The 17,721-nt window shown below is 41.2% G+C and overlaps 3 non-coding genes across 3 annotated transcripts; all 3 read left to right on the top strand.

The window, feature by feature from the left end:
* The first annotated feature begins 491 nt into the window (after positions 1-491).
* LOC121006349 lies at positions 492-673 on the top strand. The gene has a single exon (XR_005780206.1). It is a non-coding gene; the product is annotated as a U2 spliceosomal RNA (small nuclear RNA).
* A 7,570-nt stretch (positions 674-8,243) lies between these two features.
* LOC121006490 lies at positions 8,244-8,433 on the top strand. Its single transcript, XR_005780307.1, has one exon. It is a non-coding gene; the product is annotated as a U2 spliceosomal RNA (small nuclear RNA).
* A 6,210-nt stretch (positions 8,434-14,643) lies between these two features.
* Positions 14,644-14,827, top strand: LOC121006459. The gene has a single exon (XR_005780287.1). It is a non-coding gene; the product is annotated as a U2 spliceosomal RNA (small nuclear RNA).
* Positions 14,828-17,721: the final 2,894 nt, after the last annotated feature.

Below are 17,721 nucleotides of genomic sequence, written 5' to 3'. Positions count from 1 at the left end.
AGCTGATCAAAGGTTTGACTGGGTTGGAAGTACTGACGTATGGTATGATGTTATTCGGCTTAAGTAATTTGGAGAGGAAGAAAGCGAGGGTGTTGTGGTTCATTGTGAATTGTGTTAAGGAATGTTTGTGGGATGTGAGAAATATTTTGGTGTTTAATCAAAACAGAATTGATGTCAAGGACTGTGTAGGCATGATCCGTGGCAAACTCTATTTATATGTGTTGTGATAAAAAAAAGATTTGGGGACAATGATTCAGAAGGAATCTGGAAGTTCAAAAAATGGAAAGAGTGGGTTAAATAATCTGATTATGGTTTTTATGTCTAATATTTTCTTTATTTTACCAACAGAAAATCGAGAATCAAGAAATTTCTGTGATGTAAAGATTATGTAATATTGTACAGATTATGTTCTTATTGTCTTCTTTGTTTTTGCTATTGGAAAATGTATGAGAATTAATATATGGAAATTTTCTTTTCTGATATGAATGTACATGTCTTTTTTGTAAATAAAAGAATAATATCTGTTCTTATCAGTTTAATATCTGATACGTCCCCTATCTGGGGACCATATATTAAATGGATTTTTCGAACAGGGAGATGGAAAAAGAGCTTGCTCTGTCCACTCCACGCATTGACCTGGTATTGCAGTACCTCCAGGACCGATGCACCCCTTCTAATCCAGTATGAAAAACAGAATGAAATTGATTGATTGCAAGCATCATCCTTCCAGCAAGCAAGTGGAAAGTTGTGTGTGTCCTGCCTCCCTCAGGAGTCTGCACTTCAGCTTCTCCTCTGTCTGCCCAGTCAAGTGCAGTGCGGCTTTCTGCATATAATACCTGCATCTAGTCTGTCAATCTCCTAATTGCATCAGCTGTTGGTTAGTTCCAGCACCAAGCAACCCAGCCAGCCAGTCTCCTCACACCCTAAATCCAATTAAGACTGGTGGGTTAATTGGCTTATCACATGAATGAAGTGTTTGGACCTCCACGCACATTACCTCGGGTTTGATTTGGGCCTGTTGTGCACACCTGCGATGCTGAGTTGTCCCTGGGAATTGACCCTTTTGTAGCAAGTTGGCTGGATGTAACAATTTTTCCTTGCTTCATTAAATGAGTAAAGTTTGCCTGTGTCTCCCTCTTGTGGATCTATCATTTGAACTGGATTACTTGGAGGCTAAAAAGTAGTCCAGCACTTCCTATATATCTGCAGCAGCAGCTGGACCTACCTTGTCTGGACAATGGACGGAACACTGCACGTGTCACAGGAGGCTTGTCAGGTCAGAGGTCAAGTAAGGTCAGGTCAGTGGATGACATCACAAGGGCCCTGATGGAACACTCAACAATGAACAATGCATTTATAAACTCCTCACAAGATGGTACTTGACGCCACACAAACTGAGCAAAATATATGCCTTCACCTCCAACAAATGCTGGAGATGCCTTACACATGTGGGAGACTTCCTCCATATTTGGTGGTCGTGCTCTAAGATAACAAATTTTTGGAAGGATATCTTTTCCCAGATTAGGAAGACTTTAAATTTATCAGTGGATAAGTTCCCCTGCCTTCCAGAAATAGCTCTACTTTCTCTTTTACCTTCTTCTCTATCAAACATGGAAAAGAGCTTGATAAGAATTCTGGTAGATTACTTATTGCAACAAAATGGAAATCTGTAGACATCCCCTCTGGACTTCAATGGTCCGCTAAAGTCAATGACATAGCCAGACTGGAGGAACTCTCACACTGGGAACTTAGGAACCATTCCAAATTTGATAAGATTTGGAGACCGTGGAAAACAAAAGCATATTCTGATGACCCTAACTGCATTTCTAATGTACAGATTACTTCAAATCCGTTACACTAATCTTTGACACAATAACATTGTAGAGGGTTGAGCGTGTCTGAAATGGAGTCTCTGAGTCATAAACTTATAATACGAGAAACCTTGATTTAGAGCAGTTTTTCAACTGCTTGAACAAACCTAAAATACTTTCATTATTTGATGTCTAGAGGAACTATTGTTGTTTCCCCCTCCCCCCCAGCACATTTGACCCTCTCCTCCCATCAGTTATCCCTTCCCTTCCCAACATCCTTTTATTATTTCTAACTGATACTATATTTTATTATGGTCTAGATAATGTGAGGTCCCTCCTCATTTTGAATACCGTAAACTTTATGGATAATTATACAGTATCTGTTATTTTAAAACTCTAAGCATTTGTACTAAGATCTGTAAACAACTGCAAACTGATTTACTTTATATTGTCCAAATGTTATCATACCTTGTTATATAATACGGTGATTACATATCTCTTTACTGTATGTCACTTTAGACCATTTATATTGTGACTGCTGAATTATTTTCCTAATAATAATAAAAAGAATTTTGAAAAGAAAAACAATAAACAATGCATACCCTTTTTTTTTTTTTTTTCTTCACTACTTCTCCATTCACTCCTCCTATCAATTTTCATGCTTGGCGTGCTTTGGCACCAGGAATTGCGTGTGAAGAAAAGGCGTGGCCACAAGTGCCGGGTGGGCGGAGCTATGCAGATGGCGAACACGAAGAGGAGCATGATGGTGATTGCTGAGCGCAGGACGCACGTTTTCCCTGGTTTGTTAGAGCAAGAAGCCTCCCGGACTGTGAATAAGGCTAGGGGCCTGTAGGCTGTTGCCTTGAGAAGTGCTCTGCATTGTGGAGAAGCGGCCCGGTTGTCGAGGCCGAGCAGGTTATTGCTTCTTGGCCTTTTGGCTAAGATTAAGTGTAGGGATACATGGGGTCTTAGCTGGAAGGTGCCTGGGGTACCTGGATTCTCGGCCTTGGGGGAGGGCACTGGTTTATAGCCGGTGTTCTACCCCCTTGCTGCTATTGGGAAGACAGCTTAGTCCCCAGGCAACGGGAAGTGATCGCGCTGTTCAGTAGGTTTGATCGCCTTGCTTGCAGCGTTTTTTTGTTATTTTAATGCGTGGTAAAAAGACTGGGTGTCTGATACATCTTGGGGCATCGGATACATCTTGGATCCCCTTCCGCGGCCTTGAGCAGGGGCTCGTCTCGTTGGGTGAGTCTTTTGTTTTTGTGGCGGGGATTAGGCCTTTGGATTCACTGATGGGGAAACCCAGTTGAAGCAATCCATACGGATCGAGCTGGAGGATAAGTTCCGGGGAAGGAAAACGCTGAGATACATCGTGGCCGAAATCCTGTCCGGTTTCTTCCAGATTCAAAGGGAGGATATCCTGTGTCTGCGGGACCAGGAGTATAAGGGCCTTTATACGATTACTTTCTGCAAGAAATCATGCTGCGACAATATTTATGCAGAATTATTGGTTGCGGACAAGGCCGATGCTCTTGACGGTCTCCATTTTGCGCGTCTCGACAGGGAGCAGTCAATTCACCTTATTGCTTGCATGTACAACCCGTTTGTACCCGAAAATGAGGTCACTTTATTTTGAAGCGGTATTGCAAAGAAGTTCACTTCTCCCATGAAGCAAAAAATAAAGAAGGATTTTGGAACGGTAAAAGAAAATATTTTGTAAAGTTTTACCATGACGAAGCAGGCATCGGGGGCCTGTGTCACCCGCCATCAAACTTTGCAATAGGGAAAAACAGGGGTCACCTTGTTTACTCCCAAATGCGCGGTTCTGCAGAAATTGCCAAAAGTTTGGTCACATAAAAGAGGATTGTGAGTCGCAAGTGAGATGTTGCAATAGTTGCGGAAGTGAGCGGCACACATCCTCAAACTGTGACATTTGCGACACAGTACAAAGATTGCTATCTAAAGGAGCATGCGCCTGTAGCATCTATAAGAGAGCCTGCACAGGGGATATCTCAACCAGGGCCAGAGCAGCTTCCTTTAGTTGAAATGGTCGCTGCTGGTAATGCCCCGATCCCCAGACGCAAGTTAACCGATAAAGTTAAGCCAGGGTTCTCTAGGGCTTCATCGGGCGGTCCGGTGAAGATGCTTGTAGAGACTGGCAAAGATGTGCATGAGAAGCCAAGACCGGGCCGTTCTGACTCGGTCTTGGTCTCAGGTTTCCAAGCGACATTTGGTCGGGGGACAGGCCGCCGATCCTCTGTGACGGTAACAGAGGGTCTAACTGAGAGTAATCTGCAAAATACGGGTGATACTGAGGTGGGTCTTTCTGAAGACCCCAGCAAAAAAATGGAAGCGAGCGTAAAACAAACTGGTAGGAGACACTCCTTAAGATCCAGGGCAGAGTGTTATCAATCTACCATTTTGCAAGATGAAAGCTTGAGAAGCTCTGAGCCCCTCCCTGGTACGCCGCAAATACAGAGGGGGGCTAAGAAGAGCCAGAAAATTGAAGGTGTTGCCTACCATTCCACTGAGCCCGTTACTCCATCCAAAATGGGCTTAATGAGGAAGACATCTGACGCTGACCGTCAGCGATCCGTCTTAAACCCAGAGCCTAGTCCTTCTACTGCGGTGGTGGAGGAGACGGGGGGCGATAAGCAAAAGTGTTCCAGCAAGAGAGAAGTCACAAGAGATGGGAAGACCACAGAAAGACAAGAAAAGCATTGGCCTGGAGAAAGAAAGACCAGATGGAGATGCAATGGATATTTCTTCTTCTACAAAAAGATCAAGAGATGACGAAAGTTCTGGAACTCATAGAAAGCTAAAGATGCGCAATTCAGATGAGGGTGAGATAACAGACACAATAGAGTCTCACCATATTTCTGACTCCAGTACAGAACATATTTTTTCTGTTTGTCCAGATTCTGGGGCCTCCAGCTCCCAGAAAATAGAGGAAGCAGAGTCTTCCAAACTAGAGGCTGATTAATTACTATGTCTTCTCTTTCAGTAAAGATTGCCTCACTGAATGTGAGGTCTTTAAAGACTTTTACACGTAGGACTGCTTTATTCTCTTATTTGAAAACAATGGACTTTGATATGTGTTTTTTTACAGGAATGTGGTATTCCAAATCGGATAGAGTATGATAATTTGAAAAAAGACTGGAAACTAGGCCCTTCAGTGTGGTCAGGTGGTAATAACAATAAGTCTGTTGGTATTGGAGTATTATTTCGGGGTCCATTTGCTGAAATCCAATCTGTAACAGAAATTTTACCTGGCAGAGCAATTTTATTACACTTACGTTTTATGGGTTTTTTATGTCGTATTTTAAATGTCTATAATGTCTATAATGGGGGGGGGGGGCCCTGATAAACAGGAAAGGGCAGATCTTTTTAACCTTTTACCATTATTTTGTACAGGTGTTCCACCCCCTTGCTGGTGGGAGGCGACTTCAATTGTATCCGTGAGAATGAAACTAGGCAAAGGGGTGATGCAAGCAGGAAGGACCGTACTTCTTGCCTGCTGAAGAATTTTATTGATGATTTTAATTTAAAAGATTGCCGGTGGACCCAGGAATCACGTGGTCCAACGGGAGAGTGGGCTCCAGAATAGATTTTATTTTTGCTTCTAATAATTTTACTCCTGTGAAATGTCAATTATTCAGTAATATTTTCTCAGATCATAAATTATTGTTAATACACACAGAAATAAAAGGAGAACAGATGGTAAATAGAGGTCTCTGGAAGCTAAATGTCACGTTATTAGAGGATCCCGAAATAAATGCTGAGTTTGTGCGGACCTACCAGTGCTGGCAGGAGAAAAGGAGCCCCAGCGAATCTGTACTGTACTGGTGCGAGGACATAAAACCTAAAATTAAGTTATTTTTTATTCAAGCAGGTAAGAAGAGAGCAAAAAAGAAAAAAATATGGTATGATGTCCTTAATAAAAGATTGAATGTTTTGTTAAAACTAAAAGGAGGTGGGCATGGAAGTTGAATTTGACATGACAAGTTAAAAGTTGAAATAAATAAATAAATGTACAGAAGATAAAGGGAAACAAATAATCTTTAACTCACGGGTAAAATATCTAGAAGAGAACGAAAAATGTTCCCATTTCTTCTTCAAAAAAGCAAATAAAAAGACGTGATTTAATTTAAAATTTAGAAGGAGAAAATACAGTACATGGGATGTTAAATTCAGCTTTTAATTTTTATCAACACCTTTTTAATGAGAAAACTATTGATATGTCCTTTTTAAATAATACTATTAATTTTCTTGATTTTAAGCTTGATTTTTTTGACCAAAAGGTTTTATCCCGTGATTTTACTATGGAATAACTTTTATATGCTTTTAAGAGTTTTGCTAATGGGAAGGCTCCAGGAGAAGACGAACTACCCATAGAGTTTTATCTAGCTTTCTGGGAAATTTTAAAGGACGATATGATTTTATTATACAAAGAAACTTTTACAGTAGAGGAACTTCCCCAGTCCTGGAGGAAAGGGATTGTTTCTTTGTTATATAAAAAAGGTGATAAAAGTCAATTAAAAAACTGGAGACCCATTAACCTTTTAAATGTTGACTATAAAATATCAGCTAAAATTATAGCATTACGCCTTAAACCCTTTATTAATAAAATTATACATCCAAATCAGGTTTGTGGGGTACCTGGAAGATCAATAGCTGAGTCTTTAAATATTTTAAGGGATGTATTATGGTATTTTAAAGAAAAGAATCAAACTTTAGCTATTTTATCATTAGATTTTGAAAAGGCGTTTGATAGGGTGTCTCATAAATATCTTTTTATAGTTTTAGAGAGATTAGGTATGCCTGTTTTTATACAAAATTTAATCAAACTTTTATATAAGTCCAGTTTTAGTCATATTTCTGTCAATGTTTTTTTTAACAAAAGAGGTTCCCCTTCTGTCAGGTGTAAAGCAAGGATGTTCTTTGTCCCCCCTCCTGTTCATTTGTGCTATAGAGTCCCTTTTGGCTATGTTGAGATAAGATAAAGTGGTAAAAGGGGTTCCTATTCCAGGGGAAGGAGGTAATCAATTAAAAGTTTTTAAGTTATATGGATGATGTAACAATTTTATGTAAGGATTCTACTACGTTAAGAAGGGTTTTAATGATTACTAAATTCTTTTGTGAGGAATCCGGTTTTAAGTTAAATTTAAGTAAATGTGACTGTTTTATTATAGGAAACTGGGACTCTTCGATCACATCAGGAGTTAGAATACAACAAGATCAGATCAAAATTCTTGGTGTTATTTTTAAATCAGGCAAACAATGGATATTCCAGTTGGGACATTGCAATTGATAAAATAGAAAAGAAAATTTCAATGTGGAACCTAAGAGATCAAACCATGGAAGGGAAAATTTTAATAATTAAAATGGTTTTAATTCCTATCATGCTATACATTGCAATGGTTTTTCCTCCTACAACGTTGTATATATAAAAAAAAAAAAATCGTATTTGTTTTAAATTTTTATGGGGCTCCTCTATGGAAAAACTAAAACGTGATTTTATGTATAGGAAAAAGGACAATGGTGGTAAAGATGTTCCAAATCTTTTTAACTTCTTTTATATTAAGTATTTCTGTTTCTGTTTTAGAATGTATAAGTCCAATGGCATTTTTAGTTATTTTTTAAAATATGCAGCGGGTATGGGTTTTTAAAAGATGGTTCTGGCTTTCTCTGAATACTCCTGTACTCTTGTGTCCCCCTAAACCCTATGCGGTCTTAGAGAAAACAGTCAAGCTCTTGCGTCTCGAAGAGTTAGAGCCTGACATATTGGGGGACCAGAGGAAGGTGTCATTGTGGTGTTGAAGGAACGAAGAGGTAGTGACTGTTTCGAATTTTTCTCAGGACAGATCCAAAAATGTATGGTGAAACGTGTATGGCAAATTCCTGGCAAATATTCACAAGAATCTGTCCTGGGCAATCGCTCACCAGTGCCTCCCAACACGAGAGCCAGATGTCCGAGAAATAGGTGTGGGGATGACGAAACGGTACTACACCTATTTTGGAATTGTGACTATGCTCAGGAGATTTGGAAGAAGGCTGGACCTCTTTTTAAGTGGATATGTGGTCTTAAAGATTTTAACTATGAGTAAGTTTTATATGGGCTTTTTACATGTCCAACCCGCAAACAACAAGAAATTTGTTGGATGATTATCAATTGTTTTAAAAATGCCATATGGAAATCTAGGAATATCTTATTATTTAAGCGTGACAACATTGATGTTATAAATTGCATAAAGGTTGCTTTAAGTGAATTATAAATTTATTTTCTGAGACAAAAAAAAGAACTAGGGTTAAAAAAAAGCTAACTCCCTATGGTGCCTGACAGTATGGAATACAATTATTTTATAAATTAATGTATTTAATATTGCATTTATAATTTTATATTTATATTTGTATTTATTCTACTTTTTATGTATAACCTTTGTTTTAATAAAATTGTGTTCAAACCTTATCTGTTCTTATCAGTTTAGTATCCGATACGTCCCCTATCTGGGGACCATATATTAAATGGATTTTTCGAACAGGGAGATGGAAAAAGAGCTTGCTCTGTCCACTCCATGCATTGACCTGGTATTGCAGTACCTCCAGGACCGATGTACCCCTTCTAATCCAGTATGAAAAACAGAATGAAATTGATTGCAAGCATCCTTCCAGCAAGCAAGTGGAAAGTTGTGTGTGTCCTGCCTCCGGAGTCTGCACTTCAGCTTCTCCTCTGTCTGCCCAGTCAGTCAATGCTGTGCTGCTTTCTGCGTACCTGCATCTAGTCTGTGAATCTCCTAATTGCAGCAGCTGTCGGTTTGTTCCAGCACCAAGCAACCCAGCCAGCCAGTCAGTCTCCTCACACCCCAAATCCAAATAAGACTGATGGGTTAATTGGCTTATCACCTGAATGAAGTGTTTGGACCTCCACGCACCTTGGGTTTGATTTGGGCCTGTTGTGCATACCTGGGATGCTGAGTTGTTCCTGGGAATTGACCCTTTTGTAGCAAGTTGGCTGGATGTAACCATTTTGCTTTTCCAGTGCTTTATTAAATAAGTAAAGTTTGCCTGTGTCTCCCTCTTGTGGATCTTTTCAACTGGATTACTTGGAGGCTAAAAAGTAGTCCAGCACTTCCTATGTATCAGCAGCAGCTGGACCTACCTTGTCTGGACAATGGACGGAACACTGCACGTGTCACAGGAGGCTTGTCAGGTCAGAGGTCAAGTAAGGTCAGGTCAGGTCAGTGGATGACATCACAAGGGCCCTGATGGAACACTCAACAATGGGGCCCTGACATCACAATCAACAATGAACAAAGCATACCCTTTTTTTTTTTTTCACTACTTCTCCATTCACTCCTCCTATCAGTTTTCATGCTTGGCGTGTTTTGGCACCAGGAATTGTGTGTGAAGAAAAGGCGTGGCCACAAGTGGCGGGTGGGCGGAGCTATGCAGATGGAGAACACGAGCATGATGGTGATTGCTGAGCGTAGGGCGCACGTTTTCCCTGGTTTGTTACAGCAAGAAGCCCCTTGGACTGTGGCTGGGGCTAGTGGCCTGTAGGCTGTTGCCTTGAGAAGTGCTCTGCATTGTGGAGAAGCGGCCCGGTTGTCACTTCTCGGCCTTTTGGCTGCGATCATGGCATGACCGGGAGCAGCCAGGGCTGAGGTTGGGAAGGTGATCACCGGATATCAGACGGCGGACGAAGGTTGACTGCGAAGATGGGCATCACCATCCGCTCTGCGTGGACCGAGGACTATCGGGTCAAGAATGGCTTTGGAATTTTCATCTCAGAAGAGAAACATGAAAAATTCAGTCTTGAATTCATTGTGCATGAGGTATTGTTCAAATTACTGCATGTAAGACGGGAGGAGATTTTATGCTTGCAGGACCCGAAGAGAGGTCTATATACTTTGGTTTTGACGAATCCTGCTGCTTGCCATAACCTTCTTACCTTTTTAAAAGGATATGAGAATGACCCCGTCTTTGATGACGAAATCACTCTGGTTGTCTACATGCATAACCCGTATATTCCTCTTGAGAATATCAAGTTTTTTCTGGGAAGGTACTGTGAGGTGGTACAGTTTGCTCACAAGGTCCTGAACTCAGAATCCCTTTGGACAGGGAAATATAAATTCTTTGTGAGATTTAAGGCTGACATATCTAGACCAGGTGGATTGTGTTACCCCCCGATGTCATTTTATATTGGGAGAAATAAAGGGTTTTTGTTTTTCCCTGGTAATTCTGTAGGAAATGCAAAATTTACGGGCACACTATGGAGGGATGTAAAGAGACACCGCTGAGGTGCTCAAATTGTAACCAATAAGGTCATCTTACCAGAACCTGCACGAATCCAAGTGTGTGTAATGTGTGTGACCAGATTGGTCATGTTTTTCGAGATTGCCCTTTGAATACCAACCCACCCAGGTCGAAAGCCAAGTCTTATACTGATGCCGGTAAGGCGCGGCCTTCAGTCCCTGAGAGATATCAGAGACAGGCCCAGAGAGTGCTTGTAATTGATAAAAATGTCAGTGGTGTTAGTGTGGAGGCAGAGGGTGTGAGGGGAGGAACAAATGAAGGAGAGATAGACTTTTCTCCTCCGGACATTGCTCATCAACAAGACAAAGTAACTGGATTACAAAGAGAAGATGAAATGGAGGTTTCCTTGTCCAAAACACAGGTTATACCTGGGGAAGAGGAGCAGGTGGGGGATGGAGGTGGAGGCCAAGGGGATTTCTCCAGGCCCTCAACAAGTATAGAGGATGTACCTACGGAGAATTTGACGGGCGATGATGCTGAGGTGGGTCCTTCTGAGGATCTCAGCAGCCAGACTGGGAAAGGTAAAAGGTCTGGTAGAAGACATTCTTTGAAGTCAAAGGAAGAATGTCTTCAATCTCCTAATGTACAAATAGGGAGCTTGGCGAGTGAACCCGAGCCTTGCCCTGGTACGCCCCAAGTACAGGGTAAGGTAGGGGAGGTAGCGTGACACCTCAGATGCCGGGCCTGGTTACTCCAGCTAAATCAGGGCCATTGAGGAGAGCCTCCGATGCCGACCGCCAACGCCCAGCCAGGTGTCCGGAGTTAGGTCCCTCTACAGAGGTTGTGGGGGGGACTCCGGAGAAGCCTGGTGAAGATGCTGCGACAAAAGAGACGAAACGTGACGTTGGATCTTCACAGATGGACGAGGCGGTAGGAAGAACGAAAATCAATGTCGACGTTAAAGGAGCCGTAGGTGAGCAGATGGATGTTTCCTGTTCCACAAAAACAATACGAGAAGAAGAGACGGCCGGAGTCCCTAGGAGAGCAAAACTTTGTGGTTCGGGGGAAGGTGAGCTGAGAGGTTTGGTGGGGTCGCAGCACATCTCGGACCCTGACTCTACCAACATCTTTTCACGCTGTCCAGACTCCGGGGCCTCTGGCTCACAAGAAATTGAAGAAGGGGAATCATCTGGTTTGGACACTGATACTACCTAAATTTTATGCCTTCCTTGAATATTAAAATATACTCACTGAATGTGAGGTCTTTAAAAAGTCGTGTTCGGAGAACAGCTCTTTTTTCCTTTTTAGAGACAACAGACTTTGATATTTGTTTATTACAGGAATGCGGTATCCCAAACCGCATGGAGTATAATGACTTAAAAGAAGATTGGAAACTGGGCCCTTCCGTGTGGTCTGGTGCAAATAATAACCGTTCAGTAGGAGTTGGCTTGTTATGTCGTGGTCATTTTATTGATATACAATTCGTAACTGAAATTGTACCAGGCAGAGCTGTTTTAATATACTTACGTTTTAAAGGTCTCTTATGTCGTGTTTTAAATGTGTATGCCCCCCTGATAAACAGGAGAGGGTGGATCTTTTTAACATATTACCATTATTTTTCACAGGCTCCTCCCCCTTGCTGGTAGGAGGTGATTTTAATTGTATTTGTGATGATGAAACCCGGCAAGGGGCTGATGTAAATAGAAAGGACCATACTTCTTACCTGTTAAAATTTTTTATAGAAGATTTTAATCTGAAAGATTGCTGGAGGTCGCTCTTGCCGGCGGACCCGGGTGCCACCTGGTCCAACGGAAGAGTGAGATCCAGAATTGATTTTATACTTGCCTCTAATAACTTTGTCCCTCTGAAGTGTGAATTATTGAATAATATATTTTCAGATCACAAAATTCTATCAATTCAAACAAAAATAGAAAGAGAATAGAAAGTTAATAAAGGCCTCTGGAAATTGAATTCTACCTTGTTAGAGAATCCAGAGACTAAAGCTGAATTTGAGCGGACCCACAGTACAAGTGCTGGCAACAAAAAAGAAGCCCCAATGAGTCTGTGCTGCACTGGTGGGAAGGTATAAAATCTAAAATTAAATTCTTTTTTATAAAGGCAGGCAGGAAGAAGGCCAAAGAGAAAAAACAATGGTTTGATATCCTTAATAAGCGTCTTAATGTTTTGTTCAAATTAAAAGAAGTTGGGATGGAAGTAGAGTCAGATATAGTCAATTTAAAAGCTGAAATAAATAAATGCATTAAAGACAAAGGCAAAAAGATCATTTTTAACTCCCACGTTAAGCATTTGGAAGAAGATGAAAAATGCTCCCGCTTTTTTTTTAAAATAAATAAAAGACGTGACGTAATTTTAAATTTAGAAGGAGAAACCACGGTAAATGGTATGTTAAATGCAGCTTTTAATTTTTACTAACTTCTTTTTAATAAAAAAAACTATTGACAAGTCCTTTTTAGAAGATGTTATTAACTCTCTAGATTTTAAGTTAGATATTTTAGATCAGGAAGTTTTATCCCGCGACCTTACTATGGAGGAACTTTTATCTGTTTTTAAAAGTTTTTCTAATGGGAAGACGCTGGGAGAAGATGGGCTGCCTATAGAATTTTATCTAACTTATTGGGAGATTTTAAAGGATGATATGGTTTTAGTATATAAAGAAGTCTTTACTGTAGACGAGCTACCCCAATCATGGAGGAAGGGGATAGTATCTTTACTTTTTAAAAGGGAAGATAAGAGTCAACTCAAAAATTGGAGACCTATCACACTTTTAAACATAGACTATAAAATTTTAGCCAAACTTCTAGCATTACGTTTTAAAGCTCTAATAGGAAAAATAATACATCCTAATCAGGTTTGTGGGGTACCTGGCAGATCCATCGCTGAATCTTTAAATGTTCTAAGAGATATAATTTGGTATTTTAATGACAGAAAACAGAGCCTTGCTATTTTATCATTAGATTTTGAAAAGGCATTTGATAGAGTGTCTCATGAATATCTTTTTATGGTTTTAAAGAAACTGTGTGTACCTGATTTTATAATAAGTAAAATTAAGCTTTTATATAAATCTTGTTTTAGCCACATTTTAGTTAATGGTTTCTTAACAAAGGAAGTTTCTCTTTTATCAGGAGTGTCCCCCTTCCTTTTTATTTGTGCTATAGAACCCCTGTTGGCAATGTTAAGACAAGATAAGGTAGTAAGGGGCATATCAATCCCAGGGGGTGGGGGAAACCAATTAAAAGTATTAAGCTATATGGATGATGTGACTATACTATGCTTAGACTCCCCCACATTAAGAAGGGCCCTAAGGAATGCTACCTTTTTTTGTGAGGCGTCTGGTTTTAAAATAATGTGATTGTTTTTACATAGGTAACTGGGACTCCTCAATAACGCCCAGATGCAACAGAATCAACGCCCAGGTGCAACAGAATCAAATAAAAATTTTAGGTGTGATATTTAATCAGGTTAATAATGGGCACTCTAATTGGGATATGGTAATTGAAAAAATAGAGAAGAAAGTTTTAATGTGGAATATGAGACACTTGACGATGGAAGGAAAAATTTTAATAATAAAGATGGTTTTAATCTCCATTAGGTTATATATTGCAATGGTTTTTCCTCCTTCGACCCTTTTTTTGTTTAAAATTTTTATGGGGGTCCCCTATGGAAAAATTAAAACAGGATTTTATGTATAGAAGTAGATACAATGGTGGAAAAGATGTTCCTAATCTTTTTAATTTCTTTTATATTAAATATTTTTGTTTTTGTTTTAGGATGTTCAAATCTAATGGCATTTTTAGTTGGTTTTTAAAAGATGGTTCCGTGTCCCTCTAAATACTCCTGTTCTTTTGTGTCCCCCAAAACATTATGCGGTCCTTGAAAAAACGGTAAGACTCCTGCACCTCCAGGAAATAGAGCCTGACATTTTGGGGGACCAGAGAAAAGTATCTGTGTTGAGTCGTAAATAAGAAGAAGTAGTGACAGTATCCAATTTTTCACAGGAGAGATCTAAAAAAGTGTGGCGGAATGTGTACGGGAAGTTCTTAGCCAACGTACACAAAGATCTATCCTGGGCAATCACTCACCAGTGCCTCTCTACTCGAGAGCTCCAACACAGGCGAGGGCTGGTGGCGAGAGTCAGGTGTCCAAGAGATAGGTGCAGGGAAGACGAGACGGTGAGATTTGGAGGAAGGCCAGACCTCTTTTTAAATGGATATGTGGTTTGAGAGATTTTAATCATGAATATATTTTACCTGCCCGACCACCAGGCAACAACGTGTCTGTTGGATGATAATTAATTGTTTTAAAAATTCCATATGGAAAACCAGGAACATCTTGTTATTCAAACATGACAGTATTGATGTTAAGAATTGTATAAAATTTGCCTTAAGTGAATTGTATATTTATTTTTTAAGAGATAAAAAGAATCTAGGTGTAAAAGAAGAGAACTCTTTGTGGTGTCTGGCAATATGGAATACAATTGTTTTATGATTTTATGTTTTTCAATACTATTTATAAACTTTTATTTTAATCTAAATATTGATATTTATGGTTTTATTATATTCTTGGTTTCATTTTATGTTGAAACCTTATCTGTTCTTATCAGTTTAATATCTGATACGTCCCCTATCTTGGGACCATATATTAAATGGATTTTTCGAACAGGGAGATGGAAAATGAGCTTGCTCGGTCCACTCCACGCATTGACCTGGTATTGCAGTACCTCCAGGACCGATGCACCCCTTCTAATCCAGTATCAAAAAACAGAATGAAATAGATTGATTGCAAGCATCCTTCCTGCATCAGGAGTCTGCACTTCAGCTTTTCCTCTCTCTGCCCAGTCAGTGCTGTGCTGCTTGCTGCGTACCTGCATCTAGTCTGTCAATCTCCTAATTGCATCAGCCATCGGTTTGTTTCAGCACCAAGCAACCCAGCCAGCCAGTCTCCTCACACCCCAAATCCAATTAAGACTGATGGGTTAATTGGCTTATCTATCACCTGAATGAAGTGTTTGGACCTCCACGTTTAATTTGGGCCTGTTGTGCACACCTGGGAGGGCTGCTGAGTCGTCCCTGGCAGGCAATTGACCCTTTTTGTATCAAGTTGGCTGGATGCAACCATTTAGCTTTTCCAGTGCTTCAATAAATGAGTAAAGTTTGCCTGTGTCTCCCTCTTGTGGATCTTTTGAACTGGATTACTTGGAGGCTAAAAAGTAGTCCAGCACTTCCTATGTATCTGCAGCAGCAGCTGGACCTACCTTGTCTGGACAATGGATGGAACACTGCACGTGTCACAGGAGGCTTGTCAGGTCAGAGGTCAAGTAAGGTCAGGTCACTGGATGACATCCCAAGGGGCACTGACGGAACACACATCACAATCAACAATGCATGCCCTTTTTTTATTTTCTTCTTCTCTCACACACAACTCTTCACTACAGCTCCATTCACTCCTCCTATCTGTCTTCCTGCTTGGCGTGCTTTGGCACCAGGACTTGCGTGCGAAGAAAAGGCGTGGCCAAAAGTGGGCGTGCACTGGGTGGGCGGTGCTATGCAGATGGCGAACATGAAGAGGAGCATGATGGTGATTGCTGAGCAGAGGACGCACGTTCTCCCTAGTTTGTGAGAGCAAGAAGCCTCCTGTACTGTGGCTGGGGCCTGTAGGCTGTTGCCTTGAGAAGTGCTCTGCATTGGGGAGAGGCGGCCTGGTCGTCGAGGCCGACCAGGTATCGCTTTTCGGCCTTTTGGCTAAGATCAAGTGTACTTGTACAGGCGATCTTAGCTCGGCCTTTGTGGAAGGTGGAGGTTCATAGCCTGCACTGGAAGCTTTGCTGCTATTGGGCAACCAGCCTAGTCCCCAGAAAACGAGTTGCGATCCCCGTTACCCCTATAGGTATACATTGTGTCTTTGCTTTATAGAGAGACGAAAATGCCAAATACCATCATGGCAGACGACTCAGGAGGAGGAGGAGACGGAGGAGGAGAATTTACTATGGTTGGAGGAAAAAGACGAGAAAAAAAAGGAAGAATCCATAAGGAGGAAATCTAATGATGAAGGAGCCAGAGGAGGAGAAGGAGCCAGAGGAGGAGAAGGAGGCAGAGGAGGAGAAGGAACCAGCAGAGGAAAGTCCAGAGGCGGAGAGGAGGAATTAAAAAGAAAATATACCAAGACAAGAGGAGGAAGGCCAAATTCCCAGCATACGCTCGTATCAAGGATACAGTGCACCTTTTTGTAACCCAGGAGAAAAAGGAGAAGTATAATCTTGAATATTTGGTGAAAACGGTTTTAATGGGAGTCTTTGGTGTGCAAAAACACGAGATTTTAGCAATACAGGACTACCCAAGGTGCAGAGTGTACGATGTTACTTTTATCTCAAATGTAATTTTTAATGATTTTGTGGCAAAAATTCAGTTGAGACTAAAAGACATAAGATTAGAAGGTGTAAAGATTTATTAACATGAGATAGATAAGTCTAAAACTATAATAATTAAAAAGTAGTGACCTTTTGCTGAGGAGCGTGTTATTAATGTGTTTTTAAGCCAATATTTTAAGACAGTTACAGTAGTAAGGAAGATTTTAAATAGTGCTGGGATTTGGACCTCAAAATGGCTGTATAAAGTCACCTGTTACCGCAGCTCAGAAGTAGAAGGGGGATTTTTACTTCCCCCAGCCTGTTTTAAATTAGGAGAAATGGTGGGATGTTTTTATCCGGCATGCCATCCTACTGTAGGAGGTGTAAGAAATACGGCCATGAAATAGAAAACTGCGAAAGTATGTGTAAAAATTACGGAAGCCAAAATCATGATTTTAGTGAATGTACTGCTGGGAAAAGATGTCATACTTGTCAAAAATTTGGTCACCTTATGAGGTTTTGTCCTACCAGATCAGGTGCGGAGGCACAGCCAGGACATCGGAGGCGGCCAGAGGAATGAGAGGAACCACCAACTGGACCCCAAAGAGAGGAGCAAACCGCTGATATAGAACATATGGATACTTTCAGCGGACCTTCCCAACTAGGTGAGCCGAAAGAACAAAGAGGGAAACAAACGCGGAAGTCCAGTGATCAGTGGACGGACAAGCCCCCTCCAGAAATGGGGTATAGGGGTCAACCGAATGATGCTGATCCGCATTCAGCCCCTGGAGAGAGCACGGCAGAGGATTCGGGAGGAGCCACGGCTTCAAAAAGAACAAAAAGGCTATGCAAAAGCGGTGAAGGAGGGTCAGAGGAGTTAATCAGCTGGGGGACCAGCTGATGATCCCTTGGGTCCTAAGAGTTTCCCTCCCCGTACCAGTGGGGAAGGGGTGCAGCTGAGAAATTCCGCAGAACAAATGTTTGTACCCGAAGCAGCCTTAAGTGGAACCCCTGCCCCGAAAAGGGAGGGATTGGAGGCCGTGGCACCGAGTCCCGATGAGACCGGTGTATTACCAATGGCAACAACATTTAATCCATATTCTGCGAGCGTGCGAGCAGAGGAGGGGGTCAGCTGAGCGATGGAAGCTCCTCTCCAACCGGATCATTTGACACATAGGGTTCAGGGGCAGTTTGTGGCGAAGGTGACATATGCGAGAGCAACTACTCTGGTTTCGCCGACGATGTCTGATGCTGTGCCTAGGTAAGAAGACAAACCTTTTCTTTTAATTT

Source organism: Bufo bufo, chromosome 6 (assembly GCF_905171765.1).
Source record: "Bufo bufo chromosome 6, aBufBuf1.1, whole genome shotgun sequence".
Classification (NCBI taxonomy): Eukaryota; Metazoa; Chordata; class Amphibia; order Anura; family Bufonidae; genus Bufo; species Bufo bufo.
Note: the sequence above shows the minus strand (reverse complement) of the source record. Positions and strands in the feature narration are given on the sequence as shown.